The following is a 15,088-nucleotide window of genomic DNA, read 5'->3' as shown; positions in this document are numbered from 1 at the left end:
AAGTACATTTTGATGCCAACACTTTTGTACTTTTTACTCAAGTACATTTTTAATAATACTTAAAACTTGTACTTGTACTGTAACAGACTATTTCTACAATATGGTATTGATACTATTACTAAGTAAAAAAAAATTGAGTACTTCTTCCATCACTGCTGTTATTTCATTCAAAACAGGCAAAAGGCCATTGAAATTCTGGGCGGTGAGAATCCATTATAAGCCTCTGCCCGATGGCTCTGCCCTTAACCAATGAACACGTTCCATTCTTAGGGACGGGCGATAGACAACCAATTACAGGCCAGACCTAGCCATGGATTCCAGACGGTCATCTTTCATGACCGTCATGGATGAACTTCAACATAGTGTTTGCACTTTTTTTTCCTTTTAACCTGGACATCTTCATAATCATTCAAATTTCAAATATAAAGTACTTAATTCATGGCCACAAATGTTGCAATTATGTACGGGTTCTCAAAAGTACCTTTATATTCTGTAATTCTCAATAAAAAGCATTTTAATTTGATTGGTGGCTATTTTATCATACAGTTATTATGTATCAGTTTGCAATACACCTCCCAATCGATAGGGTTACATGGATGAAAGCATTTGGAGAAAAACTAAGAAAATGGCCATTAATCGTATTAAAATGCTTTTTATTGAACAATACGAAAAATACGGGTACTTTTAAGGACCCGCACATTATTTTAACATCCATGGCCATGAAGTAAGCATTTCATATTTGAAATGTAAAAGTTTATGTTGATGTACGGACCAAAAAGATAGTAAGTGCAAACACCAGGTTGAAGTTCATCCATGACGGTCGTGACAGACAGACCGATGATCACGTGGTCATTGTTTTCCTCTCACACACAACGTCACCACCACCATTCTGGAAAGAAACTGTCAACAAGACAATAACACACGTTAGCCTGTGTGTAATGTGAATGAACGCTGTATTTATACATCATCACTATCTGAATGATATTTTAATGAATGGCAGAAAGGCATATCTTCTTTGAAAAGCTCCCATGAAGAACACTGGTATGTCCCAGCTAGCAACTGAGCGTGACCGCTGACGTCAGGCTGGTAGTTTCGGGGCGTGCGGGGCGTGGGGATAGACCGACAACGCTGGTCTATCCCCACGCTGAAGGGGTCTCGCTCATTGAAATGCGTGGCGATGTGTCGTGAGCGTCTATTGTCGCACCAGTGTGACGCTGTCCATGTTGAGGACAAGACTCTCTGTCTCTCAGTATTACTATACTTGTGAGGACTCATACTTGTGAGGACATAATAAAGCACGTTTATGGATCCCATTAGATTTTTTTTGCTATTTTTCACCCTGAACCTAAGCTTGGTGTTATTTAGTGATCAAAACAAAGTAAGGTGACCTAGGATTCATTCTTATTGTATTGTATTTACTCATTGCATTGTTAATTCTGTGTTGGGATTTAATTCCTATTTAAAATACAATTAAATAATTTGCTTGTGTTACCTTTAACTATTATTTAATACAAGTGGCATATTGTTAATAACACACATTAATTAATTATGAATATAACTTGATGAACATATATGTTCATCATACTTCTATTTATTCCATTCGGGCTAGCATGGCTAGCTGACTGACTGATCTCTGAGTTAGCTAGCTTAATGCTGATGAATGTGAAGTGCAGTTACATAACAGTGATGGAAAATGTACTCGCATATTTTACTGAAGTACAAGTATCAATACTGCAATGTAGAAATACTCTGTTACAAGGAAAAGTCCGGAATTCTAAATTTACTTGAGTACAAAATATAATTGGCATCAAAATATACTTAAAGTACCAAAAGTAGAAAGTACCCATTATGCAGAATGTAACATTTCACAAGTTTTCAAATGTGTAAAATGTATACAAATGGTACAGGTACATAAGAGTAAAACTTGTTTTGGTTTGGCTTCCTTAAGACAATGCAGCTGCATGGATAATAACAACAACAACAGAATAATGATACTTAAGTACAGTACTTGAGTACATGTAGTTAGTTACTTTACACCACTGAGTTACATAACAGCTTATAGTTGCGTGTATATTTAATGTCAACCACAGTTTAAAAAAAAGGGTTTACAAAGGAGAACAGCAAGTGAAGTTTAAACATGATGCTATAGCTAGCTATCTCATCACATGTTTTCATTTTATCATCATAACATTTTGTAGCATTTTGTTTTCATTAACTTCTTTCACTCATGCTTGCATCGTGTTTTTTTTTCTGTTGTTCACCAGCTTTATGAAAAGCAAGAGTGTGTAGATGTAATGTTTCCTTGGATGGAATAATAATTCCTTGTGACACACGTGACCTCAAAGACCTCAAAAGCAATGGCTTACAAAGGGGCTCCCGAGACCTGGGTGCTGAAAGTGAGCAGAGCCATTGACTTGTGGCACGCGCAAGCTCAGAGGCCGGCTTCATCGCTTCCATTGTCTCCTTTACGTGCCCCCCATTACAGGCTTTACGTGCGACAGCCTGCCATCCACGGGTTTGGCTATCTCAGGTGGAAGCACGTCCAGGGCCTGCGGAGTCGAGGACGGAAGGGCTGGCTCGGCAGAGCGAGTCAGGCGAGACAGCGGCTTGGACTGCACACCAGTGCCTTGTGTCTGAACACCTCGACCTCTCGTTGGTCCGCTGGTCTGAGTCAATACATGGCGCGCTTCAGGAACACACTCGACACCGTCTCTAAGGCTGTTAGCGCTGCCGGCACACGAACAGAACTTTTCTCCAAAATCGCCAGACTCAAACCCAATGCTTCCCAACTGAGCAAAGAGATTGAGACCAGCCTTGAAGTTAAGCCAAAGGCTGAAGAGACCACAACCACACCTACTCTCAACCAACCTCCTCCCATTCCCACTGTTACAACATCATGCACACCGACACCCACCTCAACTGTGTCTACCGCTCCTACTCGTCTTCCTGCTGCTACACCTGACGTCAAAACCACTACCTCTGTACCAAACTGTAATGCTGCCCAGGAAACTGCCACTGCTGCCCAGGCGACTGCTGCCCAGGCGACTGCCACACCTGCAGCTCCGAACGTCCGCGAGCGAGGGGAGAAAAAGCTGAGGCGTGATCATGCTTCCACTGTCAAAACAAAAGTTGCCGCAAAAGTGTTGGACGAGATTAAACCGTCATCGCCTAATCGCAATGCTTTTTTTGCATAATCGTCATAATCACTTCCATGTTGAAACATTTTCATATATTTTCAAACATTTTCGAAAATAGTGGAAATAGCAGATCTTGTGATGAGTTTTGAGCTCTACTATTTCCACTATGATTTTTTTTCAAGTATAAAGTTATTAAATTATGTAAGTTAAAACGTTATTTGTCATATCTTCCCTGTGCACCTTTAGTTTACAAAGCCTAAAAGCCAAACAGAAATGTAATTTTTATCCATAATGTTCCATTAATGGTCAACGACAGAAACGCCATTAAATCGGTAATCGCAATTATTTAAACAACAATTGTCAAGTAAAATGTCATAATCATGACAACCCTAGGCTTTAGCAGTGCATCTGATGTTGTGTGGATTTAAGCTCAGCATGTCAGAAAATCCTCACGATTCAGTTTGACACCCCCTTGTGGTGTCAGGAGGACACAGTTATAGTACATCATTTTGCTGTTGCCTTTTAAAACACATACATAATAATCATGTCGTTGCTAGCATGAATCAAGAACAGCTTTTGTTTGTGTGGAAGTTAGCCTGAATTCCATTTTTTGTTGCGGCAACAACAACGGCTCACATGCTGCTATGTTGAGCTGCTTAATGTCACAGCCAGCCTGCTATATGCTGACTTTCCCTTTTAACGTTCATCTGCATTACAGATGCCCTTATGTGCAGTGGCTTGATTATCTCATTGAACACATTGCATATTTTAATCAAATACTGCTTTCACTTGTCTGAGGGACTTAGATCAAAGCCTAACAGGTACTACGTGGAGAGAATTTAAAGTAGGTCATTGTATGCACGAGCAAAGCTCTAATTTGCAGTAGGAGCAATCATTTTCTCATTTGTACTGCTGAATTCCACTCTCTCTCTCTCTCTCTGTGTGTGTGTGTGTGTGTGTGTGTGTGTGTGTGTGTGTGTGTGTGTGTGTGTGTGTGTGTGTGTGTGTGTGTGTGTGTGTGTGTGTGTGTGTGTGTGTGTGTGTGTGTGTGTGTGTGTGTCTGACATTCAGGAGAAAGTGATTCCGTGTCTGCTGCGTCTGAGACAGGCCAGTGACCCGGGTCTGAGGGCCGCGGTACGAGAGGCCCTAGCTCTGGTGGGACACAATAACCCTGTGAAAGGCCGGGGAGTACGGGTTCTGACCATAGATGGAGGAGGGTTAAGGTAGGGCTCAACTTTTCATGGGTTCTGCTCTGAAGTTCTCAATCACCACAACTGATTTTTCAGTCATTTGGATTCGACTGATTTCAGTCATTTGGATTCTATAGAAGTGGGGCATGTCACGCACCGAAAATAGGCCACGTGTTGTAAGCTTGTAGATGGCCTATTTTCGGTTACTCGTTATTTTAAGATTAAAGAGTATTTGAAGTGTCCACTTCCAGAAAATTCTAATGATCTCAGATATTTCATAAAAGCAAAGGTTAAATCTGCAATTTCTTCAACTGGTGTAATGTATGCCTGCCAAAACATCATAATTGTACACATTGTGCTAATTGTTTATGATTAAGATTGATTAAGATTAGGCCTAAAAAACATTTTATTTTGCTTTAATCCATTAGAATTTAAGTGCACGATCAGATGGCCTAACTGTTTTGATCCAGCCTAGTAGGTCTGGGATGTCTTTTGGCTGTTTATCAGCTTCTCTCTCATCTTAATATGATGTTGTATTCATTCAAATAAGTTTTGGATTGCAGCGTTAATCATTGCTTATAACTTACTTGAGTTTATATTTGGTGGTATAAATCAGACTACTGAGGGGATTTCAATACACAATTCAATTCTGTACACAAGCTACCGTATATAGCCTGTGTGTGTGCTTTTGTTTGTATCTCTCCTGGAGTTGTGAGTGTATTAATATCTTGAGATGTGATTCGGGGTGGCAGTGGCTCAGGAGGTAGAGCGGCCGTCTTGGAATCCGAAGGTTCCAGGTTTCGATTCCCTCCTCCTCCTCCTCCTGACTGCTTGTCGAAGTGTCTTTGAGCAAGACACTTGAACCCCTAACTGCTCCTGATGAGCAGGTTGGTTGCCTTCTGCCTTGCATGGTTTCCTCCGCCATCGGTGTGTGAATGGGTGAATGTGAATTAAAGCGCTTTGAATAAAAGCACTATATAAACGCAGTCCATTTACCATTGACCATTGTGAACTGTTGGTGTATTTTGTCTTTCAGAGGACTGGTTGCCCTTCAGGCTCTGCACAGACTGGAGTCCCTGACAGCTGTTTGATTACATATGTGGAGTCAGCACAGGTATGTTGTCCTCCTGCCCTACTTCTTTATGTAAAGTAAGAAATACTGTAAGTAGCCTTGGGAACCCGACGGGGTTGATGTGGCTCATTGGTTAGGAGTGTACAAAACATAAGCATACTGTATGTTGTGTACACCTAAGGGTTCCCAAAGTTTCCAGGCCGCGACCCCCCAAAATAATCCTATTTGGACTGGGGACCCCCCCACCCTGACAAGCTCTTGGAATTGTAGGAGTTGAGGCATTACAATTTGTTTGACTCGGTTCCACAGATAAATATTGTGAAAATAGCAGATGTAATGTGAGCTTGTAGATCGGCTATTTTCACAATCTTTGCCTATTTCTTATATTATTTGTCAATTTGGCCAATGTTTGACCAGTTTTTATTGTATAGTTTGTTGATTACTTTTGATGCAGAAATTGTATTTTTTATGCATTTAAAAGGTCTTACAGGTCCTTAAATTGTCGAATTATAATGCTGAGAGTGTACACTCCAGAGTTACAGACCTAAGTAAGTAAGTGTCCATTGAAATTCATTTCTACACTCTCAGAGTTAAACAAACAGACAGGATTTTTTTTTTAAATGTATAAACTATATTTAAAAACTGTACCAATCTCCCATTGACCCATTTAACACTGTGTTCTTGTCTGGTCTCAATTGCCTCACTGACACACTAATTTGAATCTGGCTGGACCATTTAACAAAGCCAAGGCCATTATTATTTAGGCAGTGTTGTATTTTTAATCTTCAACAAATCCTTTATTCAGCCCATTTTCTTTCAGCTATTTGCGTCCTATATGTTTTTACAGGCCGTGTAATATTTTGCGACCCGTGTGGATGTACTCGTGTCATGACACGATGGATTAAAGTTCTCAGTCACCACGACTGTTTTCAGTCATTTGGATTCTATAGAAGCCAGCATGTCTTCTATGGAAGCATGTTTCGCAGCTAGGACTTGACCATACAAACGTTTTCAGTCGTGAGATTTGATTTAGCTTTAATTCATGCATGACACAAACAGCAGTTTGAAAAAATATATTTCAGAGTGAATTAATTGCGCACACACAAAAAGAAACGCCCCTGGTGTGCTGGACACGTTAATGTGGAAAGCCAGGGTTTTACAGTGAAGATATTTAGACTGGGGAATGTTAGTTAGGAATTCAGGGTTTATGTCTTGAAATTTGAGGTGTATGTCACTTTCTTCAACTATATTATCCTTACATACTGTAGTTTTATCTTTCAAGCATAGATGGATGCATTATTGTCCTTGCGGAAATTCATTTTGTACCAAGCAGCACGTATAGAGACACACGGCCGGAAGCGGAAGGCCTACAAATACACGCCCACTTTTGACACTCGGGGTCCGTTAGAACGATGAACTGCAGCTCTCAATGCAATCTCTATGAGAGGCATTGTAAAATACCGTCATTTCACTGGTTAACTACTGAGGCTGTAGCGATTTTTTTTGTGTTCTAATAATCTGTCCCATTTGTTTAATTTGTCCTTTATAATGTCCCATATCTTTCATCTCGATATACTACCCACAATATACTATAATATACTCCATCAGTATGTCAAAACCGCTAGCATCGGAGATCCAGAGTTTAAGTGGTCGCAAGGTATATACGTCACGGACGCATCCCTTGAGGTTTTCAATACCCAGAAAACTGGCGAAAGTGGCCGTTTTCAATAGGTTTTGGTCATTATCTCTGGAACAGAAGGTCCAATCTGCTCAGTTCAAAGCTTGTTGGATGCGTGACTTTGAGGACATTAAGCACGCAATGACACATTTTCGGGTTATTTTTATTTTTTAGGGGAGGCGTGATCTTAGTTGGGCAGGCGACCGCCTCTCCTGCCTCTACAGTGGGTACGCCACTGGTCGGCGCTCGGCGCTCGTAAAGACAGTGATGTCACTGAAATGCCCGTCTGCTGTCTACCCTCTGCTGTGTTAACATTATGGGTAACTCGTTAAAGTGGCAAATTAAATGTGAAACACATCAACTATTAAGAAAACAAGAAGATATGTTGACAAAGACACTCCATACATTTGGAAACATATTTTTATTTAAATCAATATCGTCTTCAGTTAATGCAGGATAATTTTAAAAGTAGGCTAACTTTCATATCCTCTCATAGGGAATGCATTGGCAGCTGCAGTTCATCGTTCTAACGGACCTCGAGTAGCGGCGCTGTCTCAAAAGTGGGCGTGAAATTTGTAGTACAATTGATCCTTTTCTCATCAATATGCAAAATCACCACTAGAGGGTACTGTGGATCACATTCGGTCTGTATATGACCTTGCCATGCCTCAAAGCAATGCTTTCCCCCTGCAAAGCAGTGTCCTTAAATCAACACACAAAGTTCCTATTTGTCCCAAGCTGCTAGCCATTTCCTCCCTTCTGTGCCTCCCAGCAACGCTCTCTCACACTGTAATCCCTCCAGTTGGAGTCAGCGTTTGTGTGAGTGTGTTGCAATACCATGGTAATCTCCTTGCCAGATGAAATTATATTTGCAACATTCAAAACCCATCTGTGCCACATCTGGCTAGCGCAGGCCACCCAAATCATTCCCCTACCCCTCACCTTTGTTCTCCCAAGTTCTCCATGTTCTACCATGCCAATGAGGTCAATGCCATGCCCTTATTTCTTTATTTAGACATGATGACAGTGCAGAGGGGGGAAGTCACGCAGCATAAGTTTACAACAGGAATCGAACCAGGGACGTTGTGATGAAGTTGCTGAGAGAATTTGTGTCACAAAAGCTTTGCAAATAGTGTGATGTATATATTCTTTCTTTTTCTCTTTAAAATGATGCCGTGGCTGTGTGTGCATGCATAATGTACACGGTAACACAGCAAACAGAACAGCAGTGCTCTGGCCATAGTGGCCACGATAATCACATCCACTGGCTGGGAATGGATGAGCCCGGTGTAATGATACCCTTAAGAGATAATCCATCAGGCAACTATCCCCCCATCAAGTCCCTGTCAGTAGACCTTAGGGCTTGACTAGCCGAGGGACGGATAGGAGGATGAGCTTTACATTGCTGCTGTGGTTCTTTGTCAGCAACTCCCATACCTTTTAATGGTGTTCACTGGAGACGTGCTGAATTTTCTGGACTTCCTGTTGACAAAGGCGTGTTTAAAAGGCTTCTTATTGTCTCTCAATCATTTGTGTCTGTGTTTACGTGGGTAATTGCATGTGTATCTATGTGTGTGTGTGTCTGCCTCAGTGCACATTTATAAACGTGTGTTTTATGTCCACAGGAGCAATTCTAGGCTTCATGCTGGGTGTATTCCAATACCCCCTCAGTGAATGTGACGATCTGTACAGGAGGCTGGGCTCAGACGTCTTCAAGCAGAACGTCATCGTCGGCACAGTGAAGATGGGCTGGAGCCACGCCTTCTATGACAGCGAGGCCTGGGAGAAAATCCTCAAGTCAGTTCCACTGTCGCACTGTGTTATTATAATGTCATAACATCGTCAAATCAGTTCCACTGTTACACTGTGGACATGGGAAGAGCATGCTATCATGCATCATCATGTACTGGAAGGCAGATTTACGAAAACACAAAAGGATAGCATTTCTTTTTTTTGCACTTGAATTTTATTTCCATTTTCATACATTCTGTAATCACATTATATGGACATACACTAGACAAAAACAAACAAAACAAAAATTGCATCACACATTCAACAGCATCAGACACACACAAAACTTACAAAGGCATCACAGACACAGGCAACCTGTGTCTGTGATGCCTTTGTAAGTTTTGTGGCAAACCAATCATCCATACATGACCTTCAGGACACTCCAGCCAATAGCGCAGGGAGGACAGGCAACCAATTCGACTCCCGGGGACCGCATCCCCAATCAGTCTGGGCAACTGCAGTACTACTGGTGTCCATCTGATATGAAATTCTCTGTCCTCATATGTAGTCTAGCTGTAATGCTTTCCATCAGATATATGCGTTTTAGCCTCTCCCTCCATTGCTGGATAAAAGGATAGCATTTCTGATTGAGATTAATGTTCAGCCCTTATTATTAGGACTGGGCAATTTGGGCAAATTCAAATATCACAATATTTCAGACCAAATAACTCGATATTGATATTGTGGGATGACTATTGGTGCTTTCACAACATTTTTACACATTCAGATTTTTGTTTGTTTCAAATCTTTTTTATTGTGAAGCACAGGGTAGGATTATACATTTCTGTTCATATATATGGATTGCTTCCTTTTTTTTAAAACAAAAACAAACAGACATATACACAAAATAGACGGGTAACATGACACATTCAGATTTTTGATAATGAATCATCAGTATTGCCTATATTATAGCTAAGTGTGTAAAGGAAAATTGTAGGGCGACCCGATAGCCGAGTGGTTTGGGAACGTACCACATAGGCTCAAGTACCTGGTTCTATTCCCTGTCAGGCTGGAGAATTGCTGCATGCCACTCCCCTACTCTCCCCTAGCAGATGCACAAGCTTGCAGCGTGGCACGAAGCTTGTATATGCTATTTTTGAATAGCCAACCTAAAATCTAAAATGACACAGATGCTTTCCCGGTTCTAATGGGTTAAAACCAGGAAAAGACGACATGTAATTATGCCATGTCACGATATCATGATATCCATAATTTCAGACAATCTCACAGTATCAATATAATATTGATATATTGCCCAGCCCTACACAGACAGTACAATACACGTGTTAGGAGCGTTAGGAATAGCTTGCAGACAAAAGGAAAGCATAAAGCAAAGAAAGCATAAACCAAAGAAAACGTAAACCAAAGTACACCATGCCGTATAACATCGCCCTTTCATCTCCTCCACAGAGAGAGAATGGGCGCTGATCTCATGGTGGAAACTTCAAGAGACCCCAACTGCCCAAAGGTGAGTGTCAGAAGATGTTCTGTCTCTCGCCGCTACCTGTTGTCTCTTGGTGTAGCACGGCCCAGTCAGCCTGTATCCCAGAACGTCTATAATGAGGTTACAGAGAAAGCCCGCCGGCTCTGTCTCTGTCTGATTATACCACCCCTTGCTATTCCACTGCAGGTCTTGGATGTGCACGGAAGGGAAAATGCACTGTAATGCTTAATTTATGCTCTGTGCTCACAAGGCGTTGCAGATGCGACGCCTTTTGAGCTTGAGAGTGTAGATTTGCTATTTTTGGCGCGTGGCACGGTCGTTTGACAAAGTAAAAAGAAAACAGGGTTCAGCCAGCCTGGCTGCAGAGCAAAATGAGTTGAACTGGTAGGATTAGACTTGATCTTCTGGAGCTGGAGGTGATATCTAAATTGATTGCCAAGCCAATCACTGTGTTCTTTCTTTCCTGTGGTATATTTTATTGGTGTCGCTGGAAGAGTAGAATAAAGCAATAATCCCCAAGAGGCCGTGGTTTAAATTTATGTTAGAACAGCTCAGGGGCATTGTTACGGGCCCTGCCCGTTCTAAAATCACTGCAGACCACCTCTTATTACTGCTTATTGCTTTTAGGAAACAGTTACCAAATATGGCAACATGGAATCTTAGATATATCCCATTTAAATTTTTTTTTTACAATTTGACTACAAGAAGTAGTGAAAATCGCACATTTTGAAGCAATTTGTTTGCTGCTGTAATACTGATCACAGTGGTCACACATACTGGTACAGTATGTGAGCATTTTACGATGGCTTCGAACACTGCTCAGCCAATCATAATCAAGGACCGGAACTATTCATTTTATAATGTCATCTCTATGGGGGGACTCTGTACATTCCACTTTTGTTATATTTCATCATAAAAAAAAGAAGTTTAATTATGTAATGTAAATTGTATATGCCACAGCTCTCAGTATGTTACAGTACATCAGAAGAGGATGAAGCCTAAGCCCAGGCTTATATTCTATTCCCTTCGATCTTTAACCCTCATCTGTCCAATTGCAGACTTGCATAACCTGCATTTTACACCATGATGTACAGTACTTGTGTGAAATCATGCTGCTACAGTACGTGTGCTATAACGTCAGACGATGATGTGTGCCGCTCTGCAGGTGGCAGCCGTGAGCACCATAGTGAACCGGGGCACTCCACTGAAGGCCTACGTGTTCAGGAACTACAACCTCCTGCCAGGGGTGCGCTCCCACTATCTGGGAGGCTGCCAGCACCAGCTGTGGCAGGCTCTCCACGCCTCCTCGGCCGCCCCCCGGATACTTCCAGGAGTTCACCTTGGGGAACGACCTCCACCGGGTCAGAGAATCTCATTTGTGGAAAAACAGAGGCTTTGATTGTTTACACACAAACAGAGCCGGGGTTGTGCAATAATTACTGAGGCCGTCTGTGTCTCATCAGTGGTTTGCCCATCATCATCTCGTAGGAGAGCATGGATAGCCTAAGGCAGGTGTTGCCAAAGTCCGGGACAGTGGTCAGATCGCCCCTGCCCCACCCCCTCTCCTTCCAATGACATTACTGTTAGGCTACTTTCTTTGCTAGTAAGGACAGTCTCTATTTACTAATATGTAAAGAGAAACCAAATGTGTATTTTACATGACAAAGTGTTATAAAAGCAACTACTTGCATGCAGGAAGCTACTATTCAGCATTAACCCTTCCATTGTGTTAGGGTCTTTTTTTACCCGTTTTCAAGTTTGAATAGGTAAAAAGTACCCTTTACATGTCTTTATTGGAACGAGGCTTCATGATATCCTCAGAAATAGCCATTTTAACGCAACACAATTATTTATCATCATTTTAATTAATTCTGATGGTCTCAAAAAAAAAAGTGACACTTGTGGTGTTAGGGTCCGAAATGACCCGGCAAAGAGGTGTGGCTCAATTCCCCCCCAAATTGCCAATATTCAATGTTTACATGTTTGAGAGTGAGAGAGACTTGTCCTCAATTAGCATTTGCTATCAGGAGTAAAATAAAGTTAGAGTTTATGAAAAATAAATGACTTTTTACCTTCTATGGTATACGGGTCATTTCGGACCCTAACACCACTAGTGTCACTATTTTTAATAATTTTAACATTTTTTAAAGTTAAAAAACGAAAACATGTATTTTTTTATTTTTATTTTTTGGAAGCGTGTTCTAATTATTATTCTTAATTATTCTATTCTAGCTAAATAACATCATTATCCATTGCCTTCATTATAGGAAATTTAATTTGTGAATTTTAACATTTTTATAATAGAAAACGAGATATTTTGAAAGATGAAACCCTAGCCCTAACCCAACATAATATTTTAAAAAGTGTTTACATGGATATGAATGCATTACAGACTGACAGACTTAAATGCCAACTTTTGCCAACTGAATACCAGTCTGTTGCAGTCTGAAGTAGTCTGAAGTAGTCTGAAGTAGTCTGTTTGGTCTGGAGCCACCTTTACACAGAAAACAGGGTAGGCAACCTTAGGCACGGGTGCCAACATTGGCACAGGGGGGGGCGGGGGGGTGATCACTAGCACACTGACATAAGTGTGAGAGAGAGGATTTGTATTTTTAAAATCAGCTATAAAAAAAAAATCATTTCAATTAAGTCCCCTCACATCTGTATGCAAATTACATCCTGACCTGCACATAATTCTACATTTCATTCAAACTCTGAACTCTATCTGGGGAGGGAGTCTGGGAGATTTGCTCTGAATATTGCTCTGAATCTAATGATCATTAAATCCTGATTTCAATGAAAATATTTCAGATGAAGGAGAAGAAAAGAATAAAGGTTGTTATGCATATGGACAATCAAAATATGTTGGAAATATATTTTGATGTGGTGACATAATTAAACTTAAATAAAAACATGGCACTTCATGTCAAAAAGGTTGCCGACCCCTGAACTATGTGCTTTACAATACCGTTGTTTTTTTTGTTATAACTGTTGTATGGGTTATCCATACACAGCAGAATCTGAAGGAAGCCATTGTGATAAAAGAGAACGCGTTCATCCAATGCTTAAAGACATTTAAACTATGCAACCTTAATAATATAAAAGGCATATCATTCAAGTAATGTACAGTACAGTATGCACTGGTGTAAAACAGATGATCTGCAGATTGCGGTTACATTTCAGAACACACAAAGCTATTCTGAACAACACTTTCATAAAACGTTTATAACAATCTTTCTTTTGCTTTAAATACGTGACCTTAAATGAATGAATTTCCATCATGTTGAAAGTGTTTTATCTTATACTTACGTTAGCTCTGTCGAGTAGATGGGTGGTTGAATTGAGAAATGAAGTTCCTTAGAAGTGAAGGTGCCTTGTCAACTCCCATGTGTGACCCAGAATGAGGAACTCAGATATGTCATATAGGGTTCGATTTGTACACTTCAACACATGACAAATAGCTGATCTGTAAGTTCACACGTCGCATTGTAACGTATTGTGAGCTTGTACTGTAGATCTGCTATTTGAGCTATTTTTTAATGTAATATACATATTTTAATAGGGATGCCAGGGTCAATGTAGTTCACATAATGTTTTTGTATTAAATTGTAAAGGTCTGATATTATTATCAACCATAAATATTGAACATTAGACAGTCTACATTTCCAAAAGGAAATTCTTGTATTTAATTTATTCTGACCAGAAGCTAGGATAAAACATATCCCCACTGGCCATGCATAAAAATGAATGAACAGGGGGGATATCAAATGCATGGATTTGTTTATTTTTTCTCCATTCCACTGTGACTGTGTGGATAAACAAGTAAGGGCTATAATTTTGGAGGCAAAGTTGCAAAAAAATAAATATACTATTGTCTTAATTAGCTTAGTATAATATTGTCTGTCAACACCTGTTTGTTTACTTCATGTTGAAAGATGGACCGGACAACATAAACGGACGTGTTTTGGCCGTAGGCCTTCGCCAACGGCCGAAACACATACATTTCTGTTGTCCGGTGACTGCTGCTGCTGCAAATTACAAATTAAATACTGAAGAGACGTTCAACTTAGTTCAACTGAGTTCGAATTTTTGTGTTACTGGGAATCTTCTGCACCAGACAGAGGTCAGACAGTTCATCCCTTTTTAGTTGAGCATGCCGAACGGGCCTTTGAAGTGACGTAGGATGAAGTGAGGATGTCGAATGAGAACAGCTTTGTTTGGTGTGGTTTTTAGGTGAATTGTCTATGTTCATAAATGATAACAGTCTGACAGTAGGTACAAGGTGGTCAAGGTTAAATGGTTTAATTTCAAAAGTTTACACACACTACAGCATTGAGATTTCCCATGAGTCGCAGAGGCGGGGTGTAGCACAAACCTAAGGGCCCTATACACAGACAGTCTCTGTGGGCCCTCCTCTTCTCTTGAGCCGTATCTCTCATGCATCTGAGGAGGGCCATATGTTTCATGATGTTAATTTGTTTAATGTTTATATATATAATGTCAGATGACATTACACAATGCAACTATACTCCAAGCTAGATTCCCACACTGTACACTTCCTACATATTGATATCTGCTGCTGCTACGTGATGTATTACTTGCACAAAAGTCTGAGGTACACTGCTTAATGTTTTGAGTATACACATGATACTATTATATTTATACTGTATATACTTATAAATGTCTTTAGTTGGGGCATTTGAGAGGCAGCCATGTCTGAAAGTGTTGTGAAGGCTATGTCTGAGGTGGTTGCCAGTACCTCAACTCATCTAGTGG

The 15,088-nt window shown here is 40.6% G+C and overlaps 1 pseudogene across 1 annotated transcript; it reads left to right on the top strand.

Annotated features, from left to right (window-relative positions):
* Positions 1-909: 909 nt before the first annotated feature.
* On the top strand, positions 910-11,887 carry LOC308089154 (annotated as a pseudogene). Its single transcript, XR_013935014.1, has 8 exons — positions 910-1,041; positions 2,265-3,116; positions 4,209-4,360; positions 5,364-5,441; positions 8,703-8,874; positions 10,279-10,336; positions 11,478-11,673; positions 11,801-11,887. The product of XR_013935014.1 is annotated as an uncharacterized misc_RNA (transcript).
* Positions 11,888-15,088: the final 3,201 nt, after the last annotated feature.

Source organism: Gymnoscopelus braueri, assembly GCF_963280865.1.
Source record: "Gymnoscopelus braueri genome assembly, chromosome: 1".
NCBI classification, from domain to species: Eukaryota; Metazoa; Chordata; class Actinopteri; order Myctophiformes; family Myctophidae; genus Gymnoscopelus; species Gymnoscopelus braueri.
Note: the sequence above shows the minus strand (reverse complement) of the source record. Positions and strands in the feature narration are given on the sequence as shown.